The 11,826-nt window shown below is 45.7% G+C and overlaps 1 pseudogene; it reads right to left on the bottom strand.

Annotated features, from left to right (window-relative positions):
* Positions 1–9,972: 9,972 nt before the first annotated feature.
* LOC119842217 lies at positions 9,973–11,044 on the bottom strand (annotated as a pseudogene).
* Between the last annotated feature and the right edge of the window lie 782 nt (positions 11,045–11,826).

The raw sequence follows: 11,826 nt of genomic DNA, 5'->3' as shown, positions 1-11,826 counted from the left end.
TTGTTTTTGAATAACATAGTAAGGACACTTCTTTAATGATTGGAGAGAAGCCTGTTCTAAGAAGATTGACTGTTTAGAGCAGGTAGCTGAGCATCAGCTTTTCTGAGTTCAATTCCTCGCTCGGGCAGAGGAGTGGGTGTAGCAGTTAAAGTGTGTGGGGCAGTTGGGAGTCAAGATTCTGGGGTAAAAGGGCACATCGGGGAGCTGGTTCAGCGCACATGTGAATGTTGTAATCTATCTCCACCTTCCTGTGGATGTCAACTGTCTTCTTTAATTGACAGCTATTCAGGGAAGGGATCATATTCTCAAATATACCCTTGTTGTGGCCCTATCAATGAAGCCACTGTCCTGATTGGAACATGTGAGCATTGATCTCACTCCCCGCATGGTTGTAGACTTGGATTTCCAAAGGAGGCTGGTGAAGTTAGGGACCCAAATGCAATTCAAAGCCCATGGGAGTTGGGTGACTGACAATCTCAGCCTTCATTAGTTTAGCCATACCGTCAAGGTCTACAACAATATCCCATAGTTATTTTGTGACTCCATTTTACATCTCTCTCTATCTATCTATGTAATCAGGATAATATCTGAGCTTGTCCTAATATCTCCTCTCTCTTTCCCTCTCCCTCTCTTCCTCTTTCCTTCTCCTCCTCTCTCCCTACCCTTCTCCCCTCATCTTCTTTTCTGGATGTTTCCAAACTGCTATGAGCTTCCTTCTCTCTCTCTTTCTCTCCCAGGATGCTGAGTGTCTCCTCTTTTGCCCTTTCGCCACCCTCCTCTAGGTCTGAATCAATCACTGGGATCCATGAAGAAAAGGAGTACTTGTGGCACCTTAGAGACTAACAAATTTATTTGAGCATAAGCTTTTGTGAGCTACAACTCACTTCGTCAGATGCATCACGAAAGCTTATGCTCAAATAAATTTGTTAGTCTCTAAGGTGCCACAAGTACTCCTTTTCCTTTTGTGACTACATACTAACACCGCTGCAACTCTGAAACCTGGGATCCATGAGTGACTCCTGTCAAATTCACAGGAGTTCCTGGCATTTCCATGGCATTAAGATTTGAACAAAAAGAGAGCAGGTTTTCTACTGTTTGCTCGACACCTCCTAAACAGGCCAACACGTGGGAGTCAAAGACAGGGAGGGTACCTCAGAGCAATCTTTCAAAAGGAATTATTTTGGGGAATTTCTCTGGCCTGTGTTACACAGGGGGGTCAGACCAGATGATCATAATGATCCCTTCTGACCTTGGAGTCTATGAACCGTCACAGTTCCTCTCTTCAGACAGGTTGAAGAAAGCACCTATTAAATACAATGTTTCCAGGACAGCCATGTATGGCCACCTGGATATTGTTGGTTAAAAAGTGTGTCTGCTGTTATGAATTCATTACTGGAGTCTGACCTTCAGTCTCAAACCATCCCTCATTCTAGAGCCATATAACAGACTCATTGGAGCAGGACAGGTGGATTATGGGTTGCCCACCTTCCACCAGTCTATAGAGTCATGCACTTGCTCGCTCTCTCTCTTTCTGGCCCAATGGCTATTTAAGTATTTATCCAAAGTGGAACGGCTTCAGCAGGAGAGAATAGGGAACCTCATATCAGAATATCCCCCAGCCCAGCGGTAATAGAGCTATTCCAAGAAATAGCAGGTCCCTGTTCAAGTCCCTTTTTTCCTAAGGCAGAGGTGGGAACTGAAGCTGGGTCTTTCGCCTTGTAGGTGAGTGCCCCAAACGACCGAGCTAAGAGTTATGAAGGAGGTGAGAGTGCATCCCAAGCAGAGACGGGAATCTCGATGGTATCTCCCATTGGCTAGCCTAGACAAGGAACCTCTGAGTGTGCTGACTTTTGTGAATCCCATTTTTAGGTGCCTACCTCACCCCATTCATTGTACAGGGAGACTGGGTGATTGAACTGAGGCTTTGAGAATCCCAGTGAATTTCTTGGCACCTAAAAAGTTACCTGCCACAATGCTCCAAAGTTGCTCCTGAATTATAAATACTGACTATGAAACACACAACAGTTATATAGGTAGGAAAAGCTGATATCTCTGTAGGATTCTGTCCTTGGCTTTCTTGAGGTCACAAATAGCATGACAATGGCTCTGTGATTTACCTACACCCACTCCCTGCCAGAGTGCCTCACCTCTGTCCTTAAGAAGTCACTCTAGGGCTGAGAGGGGAGTTAAGAACTACCCATGGTCCAGTGAGTTCTCAGCTCCATCCTAAGAGTGCCAACAAGGTGAGGCAATTAGTTCCTAGTTTGCTGGTGTGGTGATGACATGGACACAGTATCCCATTACTGACACCATCTCTGCTCTACTATGATGTCTGCTGTTACTGTCACTGACAGTTATTGCTAAAAGCTTTTGGCCTAGGCATCAGAGTCAAGAAAGAGAGACAGAGGGTCAGGAGCTGTAGCGGAAAAGCTGTAATTTGGTGCCCAGAGAGAACAGGGACCACCAAGACTGGGTTATGTCTACCTAGGGACTGGCAGGGAATGCCAACTGTAGGAAAGACAATGGTTTATAGGTATTTTAAATCTGTTTTTCTAAGCTTTGGGCACTGTTTGGACAAATCCTCCTGCTTCTGTCTCACTGCAAACTCTTCCTAACCTCAGGCCTCCAAAGGGGAACTCCAGCCAAGTCAAAGGACATCTGGACTTGCCAGGTAGCCCAGCTGGTGCCCAGGGAGGAGTAACCCAAAGTCCCAGTCAGAGTGGTAGGATTGTGGGGTTCCCATCCCAGAGAGAAGTGGAAACATGAGTCAACCACATGAAAGGGGTGTGCTCAAGGGACTGGAGAAGGGTTTCAGAAGGGAGTAGCCTACTGAGGAGGCTCCCAGAAGAGCAGATAAGTTTTAAAGTCTGGGCTGTATTTTATTACAGCCACATTTTAGGAAAGATGTGGGCAAACAGGAGAGAGTCCAGAGGAAAGCAACAAAAAATGCATAAAAGTTTAGAAAGTCTGACCTATGAGAAAAGAGGAAAAAACTGGGAAAGTTTAGTCCTGAGAAAGGAAGACTGAGGGGGAACTTGAGAACAGTCTTCAAATACATTGTTATAAAGAGGACGGGGATCAATTGTTCTTCATGAGCACAGAAGGTAGGACAAGAAACAATGGGCTTAATCTGCAGCAAGGGAGATTCAGGTTAGATATGAGGAAAAACTCTCTTACTCTCAGGGTAGTTAAGCTCTGGAACAGGCTTCCAAAGGAGGTTGTAGAATCTCTATCACTGGAGGTTTTAAGATCAGGTTGGGCAAACCCCTGCCAGGATTGGTCTAGTTTTACTTGGTCCTGCCTCAGCACAGTGGCTGGAGTTGATGACTTCTTGAGGTCCCTTCCAGCCTGACATTTCAATGATTATAATTGTCATCCCATAAGGCCAAGCTCCTGATGTTCTGATGCAATTTAGTGAGGTGAAATTCCCATTGACTTCATAGGCTTGGATTTTCCACAAAAAGCTCCTTTCTGAACCAGCCCTAGTAGAGGGACCAAGCACTAATATTGATACATCATACGGTCACACTGGGCATAATTCTTCAGTCACTTACATTGGTGTGAGTCCTCTGACATCACTGGAATTATTCAAGATTTGCACAACAATGAGTATCAATCCTTCTTTGTTTTGTGTTGTTTGTCACCATAATAATTCTTGACCAGATTTAGCCTAAAGCAAAGACATCATTTCCTGAAGTGCAGAAGTGCTGAAGGCTCTCCAGAAGGGCACAGTCGGACCTCTCAATTGTCCTCCAGAGACTCCGCTTTAATTCTGAAGAGTAAGGACTAGGGTCACAAGGAGAAATAAGGGGTTTCAATACTCAGGGTCTCATCGCCTCAGTTTCAGATGCTCTGCTGCCTGGTGGAGCTCACACCCCCAAATTAGGAACCCAGGGACAGACTCACAAAACAGCTTGGGTGTGGTGAGGCTGAGCGTCACCATACTGAGCTTTTAGAAAGCTGGAGAATCACTGGGGCTCACAAAGCATGAGTCTGATGCCTTCGCTCCCTATGCAACGAGTGAGAGACTGGCGCTACGAATGTGACTCACAAAAGGCAGCCCACTAGGTGGGGAGATGTCACAGGGAGGTGGTAAGGAGAGGGGAGTCCTTTTTGTAGACTGGTTTCCAATCCCATTGGCAGGGAGGCACCTTCCTCTGCTTGAGATTCTCAGCTGCCAACCGTTCCTTGGTGTTAGGCACCTACATCATTTTGGAGGGGGTGAAAAGCAATCCCTCCTAACGTTTAGCCCAGTGGTTAGCATATTCACTTGAGATTTGGGAGAGTCCTAGTTCAAGTCCCTCCACCCCCACAATCCCTGAGTGGGAGGGCAGATTTGAACAGAACTTTTAGATTCACAGAGATCATGGACATCATCTCGTCTGTCCTCCTGCATATTGCAGGCTGCAGAATCTTACCCACCAACTGCTGTAATACACCCCTCACCTCTGGCTGAGTTTATGACATCCTCACTGTGATGGGTTGGATCACAGAAACCCCTTTTGGATTGCCATCTGATATGCTTAGACTACCTATGAGCCCTATGAAAAAAGCTAATGCGGTTTTGGGATGCATCAGGAGAGGCATTTCCAGTAGGGATAAGGAGGTTTTAGTACCATTATACAAGGCATTGGTGAGACCTCACCTAGAATACTGTGTGCAGTTCTGGTCTCCCATGTTTAAAAAGGATGAATTCAAACTGGAGCAGGTACAGAGAAGGCCTCTAGGATGATCCAAGGAATGGAAAACTTGTCTTATGAAAGGAAACTTAAGGAGCTTGGCTTGTTTAGCCTAACTAAAAGAAGGTTGAGGGGAGATATGATTGCTCTCTATAAATATATCAGAAGGATAAATACAGGAGAGGGAAAGGAATTATTTCAGCTCAGCACCAATGTGGACACAAGAACAAATGGGGATAAACTGGCCACCAGGAAGTTTAGTCTTGAAATTAGACGAAGGTTTCTAACCATCAGAGGAGTGAAGTTTTGGAATAACCTTCCAAGGGAAGCAGTGGGGGCAAAAGGTTTATCTGGCTTTAAGATTCTACTCGATAAGTTTATGGAGGAGATGGTATGATGGGACAATGTGATTTTGGTAATTAATTGATCTTTAAATATTCAGGGTAAATAGGCCTAATCCCCTGAGATGGGATATTAGATGGATGGGATCTGAGTTACCCAGGAAAGAATTTTCTGTAGTATCTGGCTGGTGAATCTTGCCCATATGCTCAGGGTTTGGCTGATTGCCATATTTGGGGTCGGGACGGAATTTTCCTCCAGGGCAGATTGGAGAGGCCCTGGAGGTTTTTCGCCTTCCTCTGTAGCATGGGGCATGGTTGACTTGAGGGAGGCTTCTCTGCTCCTTGAAGTCTTTAAACCATGATTTAAGGACTTCAATAGCTCAGACATAGGTAAGGTTTTTCATAGGAGTGGGTGGGTGAGATTCTGTGGCCTGCGCTGTGCAGGAGGTCGGACTAGATGATCAGAATGGTCCCTTCTGACCTTAGTATCTATGAATCTATGAACTCTAGTACTGCCCTTGTGTGTTTCTGTGGGACTAAGAGTTGCTCTACTTCTTCCCCTCTTATTTGCACTATCCTGTACAACAGATTGCGTTTGAGCACATAATATGTCCTTGGGCCTTTGGTCTTTCCTTCTACAGGTACACCATTTACTTCTACTACCTCCTCCCTTACATTCGCATTCGGTCATTGGCTTAGTCCTGCCCGAAATTCTCATGTGCGATACCAATCTGACCTAATTCCAAGGGGCCTGTTTCTACTCCGCCCCCTGGGTTGCCCCCATTTGGGCTGGGAACCACCTCCAAGTCCTCACTGGCCTGAATTATCTCCTGGCCTCCTGAATGGGTTCACCTACCAACAAGGGAGGTTTTCTGGTTCTCTGCTAGAATCCTGGTCCCTAATCTTTTATCTGCCCTCCTTTCCCGCCTAGACTTTCGGGGTTTTCCGGGGCATGAAAATAACTCTGGGGCAAATTCATCAAACATTGGGGTGAAGCTATCTGTAGGTGCCTCCATCTCAGCCTGCGGGTTGCTACCCTCCCCTGGCTCTATTGCGGGGAGTAAGCTCTCAAACCTGGGGAAGTCTCTACCAATTAAGACAGGGAAGGGGAGCCTGGGGAGTACCCCTGCAGTCACCCTGGTAGTATTCCCCTGGATCTCAATCCGTACCAGAATTGTGGGGTAGAAATTTATGGTGCCATGAACGCACGTTACCCTTGTGGTTTTGGCCTGGGTTAGTTGGTCTTGCCCCACCAACTTCCCTGAGACCAGCATGACAACACTCCTGGAATCTACTAATGCTATGATCTCAATACCATTCATTTTTACTGATCTTTTATACCCATGCGAGGTCATTGCGATCCCTACCAGGCCGATTAGGCCACATTGCTCCCCGTGATCCCCCAGATTACATTGCATAGGCTCTTCCCTGTTGAGGCATTGGGCTGCTATATGCCCCAATTTTCCACACTCGTAACACTGCCCCCTTATTCCGGTTGCAGCCCTCTGCCTGGAGCTATTTGGCCGGCCCCCCCAGCCCTCTCTTCCCAAACCTCCAGGTCCCTTCTTGGCCTCGGGCCATTCCTCCAGGTCTTTCCTTCCTGTTATAGTTCTCCTGGAGTTTTCAACAGTCCTGGGCCTTGAGTTTGGGACTGGCTTCCTGGTTTACTATGTCTTATCCCCTGTGGTCTAGAACAGTTTGCGGGCTGCCATCTGTCTTTCCACGAGGGAGACCAACTCATCATAGGTGGAGGGGTCATTCTGGCCAACCCAAGCCCTGAGACCTGATGGTAGCCCTCTCATATACTGGTCCAATAGCAGGAGCTCCATCATCTTCTCAGAGCTGAGGGCCTCAGGGCGCAGCAATTTCCGGGTCAGGTGGATCAGGTCAAACAATTGTGATTGGGGTGTCTTGTCCTCTGCATACTGCCACTCATGGAAGCTCTGGGCTCACAACACCGTCGTTACTCCAGATCTGGCCAGGATCTCTGCCTTCAGCTGGGAGTAATTTGCTGCCGTCTCCGCGGCCATATAGTAGTAGACCTTCTGGGCTTCCCCACACAGAAATGGGGCGAGGATATCAGATCAGTCATCTTGGGGCCAGGCGTCCCGCAGGGCTGCTCTTTCAAAAGCCAGGAGGTATGCCTCCACATCATCCTCCCGTGTCATTTTCTGTAGGCAGTGGCTGGCCCATATGGTCCAAGTCTTGTCGCAGTTGCGGTTCAGCTGCATAAGGGCCTTCATCTGGTTCACCAACTCTTGCAGCAGGGCTCGGTCCTGGGCAGTCTGACTCATTAACAGATGATTAGTCTCCTGCTGCATCTGAGTTGCCTCCTGTTGGGCAGTTGCTTGGACTCGGGTAGCCTCCTGCTGGACTGCGGTGGCTTGTATTAGGGCCTTGACCACGTCATCCATCTTAGGGATGGGAGGGTTTTGGCTAACCCTGGTTAAAGTCCCCAGCGCATAGATCCCACCCCTGACACCATGTGTGGCAAATTGCCGGCTCTACTATGATGGGTCTCACACTTTCTCTTCTTGGCGGGGGGGTTCAGGGCACCGTTTCTTTCCCCTGAACTGGGGTATTAACTGCCCCACTAGTGTCCTAGAGGAGGGGAGTGGAGAGGGAGGGACCCGGGCCCACCCTCTACTCTGAGTCCCAGCCCAGAGGCCCTAGGGGTAGCGGTAAACCACTTGAACTAATGGTTCCTTCCCCTGAGCTGGGACCCGGAGTAGAGGGCAGGCCCGGGTCCCTCCCTCTCCACTCCCCTCCTCTAGGACACTAGTGGGGCAGTTAATACCCCAGTTCAGGGGCAAGAAACGGTGCCCTGAACCCCCCCGCCAAGAAGAGAAAGTGTGAGACCCATCATAGTAGTGCCGGCAATTTGTCACATCTGTTTTAAATTTTATATCAGAAATAAAAAACTTAGCCCATACTGAGTTAAAAATAATTACTCAAAATGGCAAAATTGCAAGACAGTCACAAATCCCAGGTTCACAAGAAACAGGATCATACAGTACCATATTCATCCTGACATCCATTTAAATGAAAAGTTAGCCATCCCATTTCTGATCTCAGCCATATTGGATAAATCTTGCCAAACTACCCTGGGTTCGGCGGAACCACTCCATATAAATACTTTACACCGGTTCCAGGGAGATCAGAATCTGCCCATTTCTAAGTTTCCTACCAGCAGGTCACTCAGGATCACGTATACAGAGTCAGCGCCTGCTCTCACTGTTGTAATCCACATACTTTCTGGTCACAGTGGCATCTCCAAATTTCTAACAGTCCTACAGACACTGTGCAATTTCACATGGATTAGAATTGTGACTGTGGTGTCACTGGTTGTTGTCCTTTTCTAAGAATTATGAGTGTCCTGTTGCCTATTACCTAATGGATCTGGTACATTGGCTCAAGCAGTAGAAGGTCATTGGTACTGAAATCGATCCCTACACACTCAATCTAACCAGGTGAATTATTATCTACAAATGAGGACTGAAATCTGTGGGCCAGATTCTGTGTCCTGGATGGGCTCTCCTTGGCCAAGATGAGCATATGTGACCTTGGGCTTCCAATGTTCCAGTCCCTGCATGGATGGGGGTTCGTGTTGGTCAGAAGGGGGTGTTCACAGGTCCCTATCCTATAGAGAATAGCCTATTTAGCCTAAAGTGGAAAAAAGTATTATAATTCCACTTGTTTTATTGCTTGTCCAGGATGGGAGTTCAGCTAGCTTAGTGACTATCTCACAGGACTGGCAATCAAAAGCAAAGGGTTATATTCTTGAGGCTTCTGGGAAGTCAGTTCATCACCTTCTGCCCCAGTTTCCCCCATCTGTCAAGTGACAGGAATGTTACTTATCAATGTTTGTAAACTCTTTTTAGATGGTTATATGGAAATGGCTATCTATGAACTAAGTATTATTAACAAAAGACCTTGCAAGAGATATTAGAGAGACAAAGTGGGTGAGGCAATATCCTTTATTGGACTTACTTCTGTGGGTAAGACAGATAAGGGTGTGCTTTACATTATAGCATTAGGTCAGCACAAGGTAGCTTTTGTTGACTTAACTATGGAAGTGTCTACTCTTAAATTTTGCTCCCGGCCGACTTAACTGCCCCACTACATTGAATTAACAACTCCACCTCCATGAGCAGCATAGAGTCAAAGTCGATGTAGTTAGGTTGATTCACCATCAGTGTAGACACTGCATTGCTTATGTCAATTATTACTGGCTTTCAGGAGCTATTTCACAATGCTGCACATAGCAGTACAATCAATACAAGAGCTCCTGGTGAGGACGCGCACCGACAAAAGGAGCGAAGTTTAAACACGCACTAGTGATGTAATTACTGTGGCAAAAGTATGCCGACATAAGTTAGGTCAACTTAATTTTGTAATATAGACATGGTCAAGCTTTCGAGCTACACAGAGCTCTTCCTTGGGTCTGAGAAAGGTACTCAGAGTGTCACAGCTAAATAGAAGATCAAACAGATAGTTTAGCATAAGTAGTTAGCATATATTCTAAGATATTATTTAAGGTGAAATGGCCTATTAACACAACACTGCATATTGCAAGAGGTAGATAGATAGATAGATAGATAGATAGATAGATAGATAGATAGATAGATAGATAGATAGATAGATGTCAGGCTTGACAAAACCCTGGCTGGGATGATTTAGTTGGGGATCGGTCCTGCTTTGAGCAGGGGGTTGGACTAGATGAACTCCTGAGGTCCCTTCCAACCCTGATATTCTATGATTTTATGATAGATAGATAGATAGATAGATAGATAGATAGATAGATAGATAGATAGATAGATAGATAGATAGATAGATAGATAGATAATTGGTTTTCTTGGAGGAAAAGAATGATTTCTATCATCCTACTATTCTTGTTTAATTTCCCCTTCTTTTCCACTCACAAAAACTATTCAGAAGTGAAGACGATTCCTTTAGAAGTTCACGCTTCTCTTCAAGATGGCCCTCAGGGCATCTTTCATCTGTTCATGCTGAAGATGAAGGGGCTCATGAGAGGCTGTTCCTCAGGCTGAAGATGAAAGGGCTCATGAGAGGCGTCACCACCATGTTGAGCAGGGCCACCAGATTGTTGAGCAAGGCATCGCCGCCTGGAGGCTGGACATACCTGAAGATGCAGCTGCCGTAGCCCAGGGTGATGATGATGAAGTGGAAGGAGCAGGTGGAGAAGGCCTGGTTGCATCCTCTGGGTGATGTTATCCTGACGATGGTGGCAACAATGTAGGTGTAGGACACCACCATAAGGATCAAGGATCCCAGCAGGATGGCAGAGAAAGCCATGAAACTCAATAGCTCCACAAAGCTCATATCTGCACAGGACAGCTTGACCAAGGCCATGTCATCGCAAAAGAAGTAGTCAATCTGGTTGGCACTTCAGAAGGGCAGGGTGACATCCTGGATGGTGGGGATGATGGGGGACAGGAACCCTGCTGCCCATTACCCCCAAACCAAGCTGGAGGCAGAGCTGAGCATTCATGACCATGGTGTAGCACAGTGGGTCACAGATGGCCACGAAGCAGTCATAGGACATGGCAGCCAGCAAGGCAAACTTGCTTCAGCACAGAAAGAAGTAGAAGTAGCATTGAGCAATACAAGCTGGGTAGGAGATGGCCCTGTTACCCCTCAGGAAGCTGGCTATCACCTTGGGTAGGACGGAAGATATAATAAGGATCTCCAAGTGACAGTTTTCAGAGGAAGAAGTTTATGGGGCTGTAAAGGTGACGCTCTAAGAGGATGATGGTGATGATCATGATATTGCCAGATAAGATCAGCAGGTAAGAGGCCAGGAAGCCAACAGCAATGAGGCATTTCCAGATGATGGGGGTAGAGGAAGCCCATGAAGATGAATTCAGTCACGGTGGTTTGGTTCTGCTTGGTTACATAGGAGCTATCTATGTTGGGGCAGAGGGAAGATGGTGGGAATAGGGAACAATGTGTTAGATTAACAGGAGAAAAGAAAAGTAGAAAAACGGAAGAGTAGAGAAGAGGAAAGAAAGTGGAAGAGAGAAAATTTTAGACAAAAAAATTAAAAAAGAGCAAACTTGGATGGAATTGTTTCCCTGTGGAAATGTTTAATTGTTTTGAGAGTATGAGGGAGAGAGGAAATTTTATTTCCTCAATGAAAAGTCAAAAATTGTCCACAGAAAGCAGACACTTAGCACAATTTTTTATTACTTGAAAACCCAATCTTTTGTCAGAAGCCAGCTTTGATACAAATGTTTGGACTAGCCTTAAAAATAAGGAAAGAAAGAAAAAATAGTAACTGAAAGTAAAAGTTAAAAACAGGAATAGAGAAAAAAGTAAAGGATATGAGAGGGTGAAAATGAAAGGAGAGAACTGAAGAAAGAGAAAAAAAAGAAAGAAGGAAAAATAAAGCAAAAAAGTGAAGAACAAAATTAAGAGAAAAAGAAAATAAATTAGAAAAGAGGAAAATGGAAAGGGGAGAAATAAAACAAATAGAAAAGGAACAGAGAGAAAAAATAAATAGCAAAGGTAGGAACTAAAAAAATTAAAAGAAAAGGAGTACTTGTGGCACCTTAGAGACTAACAAATTTATTTGAGCATAAGCTTTCGTGAACTACAGCTCACTTCATCGGACGCATTCAATAGAAAATACAGTGGAGAGATTTATATACACAGAGAACATGAAACAATGGGTGTTACCATACACACTGTAAGGAGAGTGATCACTTAAGATGAGCTATTACCAGCAGGAGAGCGGGGAGGGGGAGGAAGAAAACCTTTTGTAGTGATAATCAAGGTGGGCCATT

This window comes from Dermochelys coriacea, chromosome 13, assembly GCF_009764565.3.
Source record: "Dermochelys coriacea isolate rDerCor1 chromosome 13, rDerCor1.pri.v4, whole genome shotgun sequence".
Taxonomy (NCBI): Eukaryota; Metazoa; Chordata; order Testudines; family Dermochelyidae; genus Dermochelys; species Dermochelys coriacea.
This window is presented reverse-complemented; position numbering and strand designations above follow the sequence as displayed.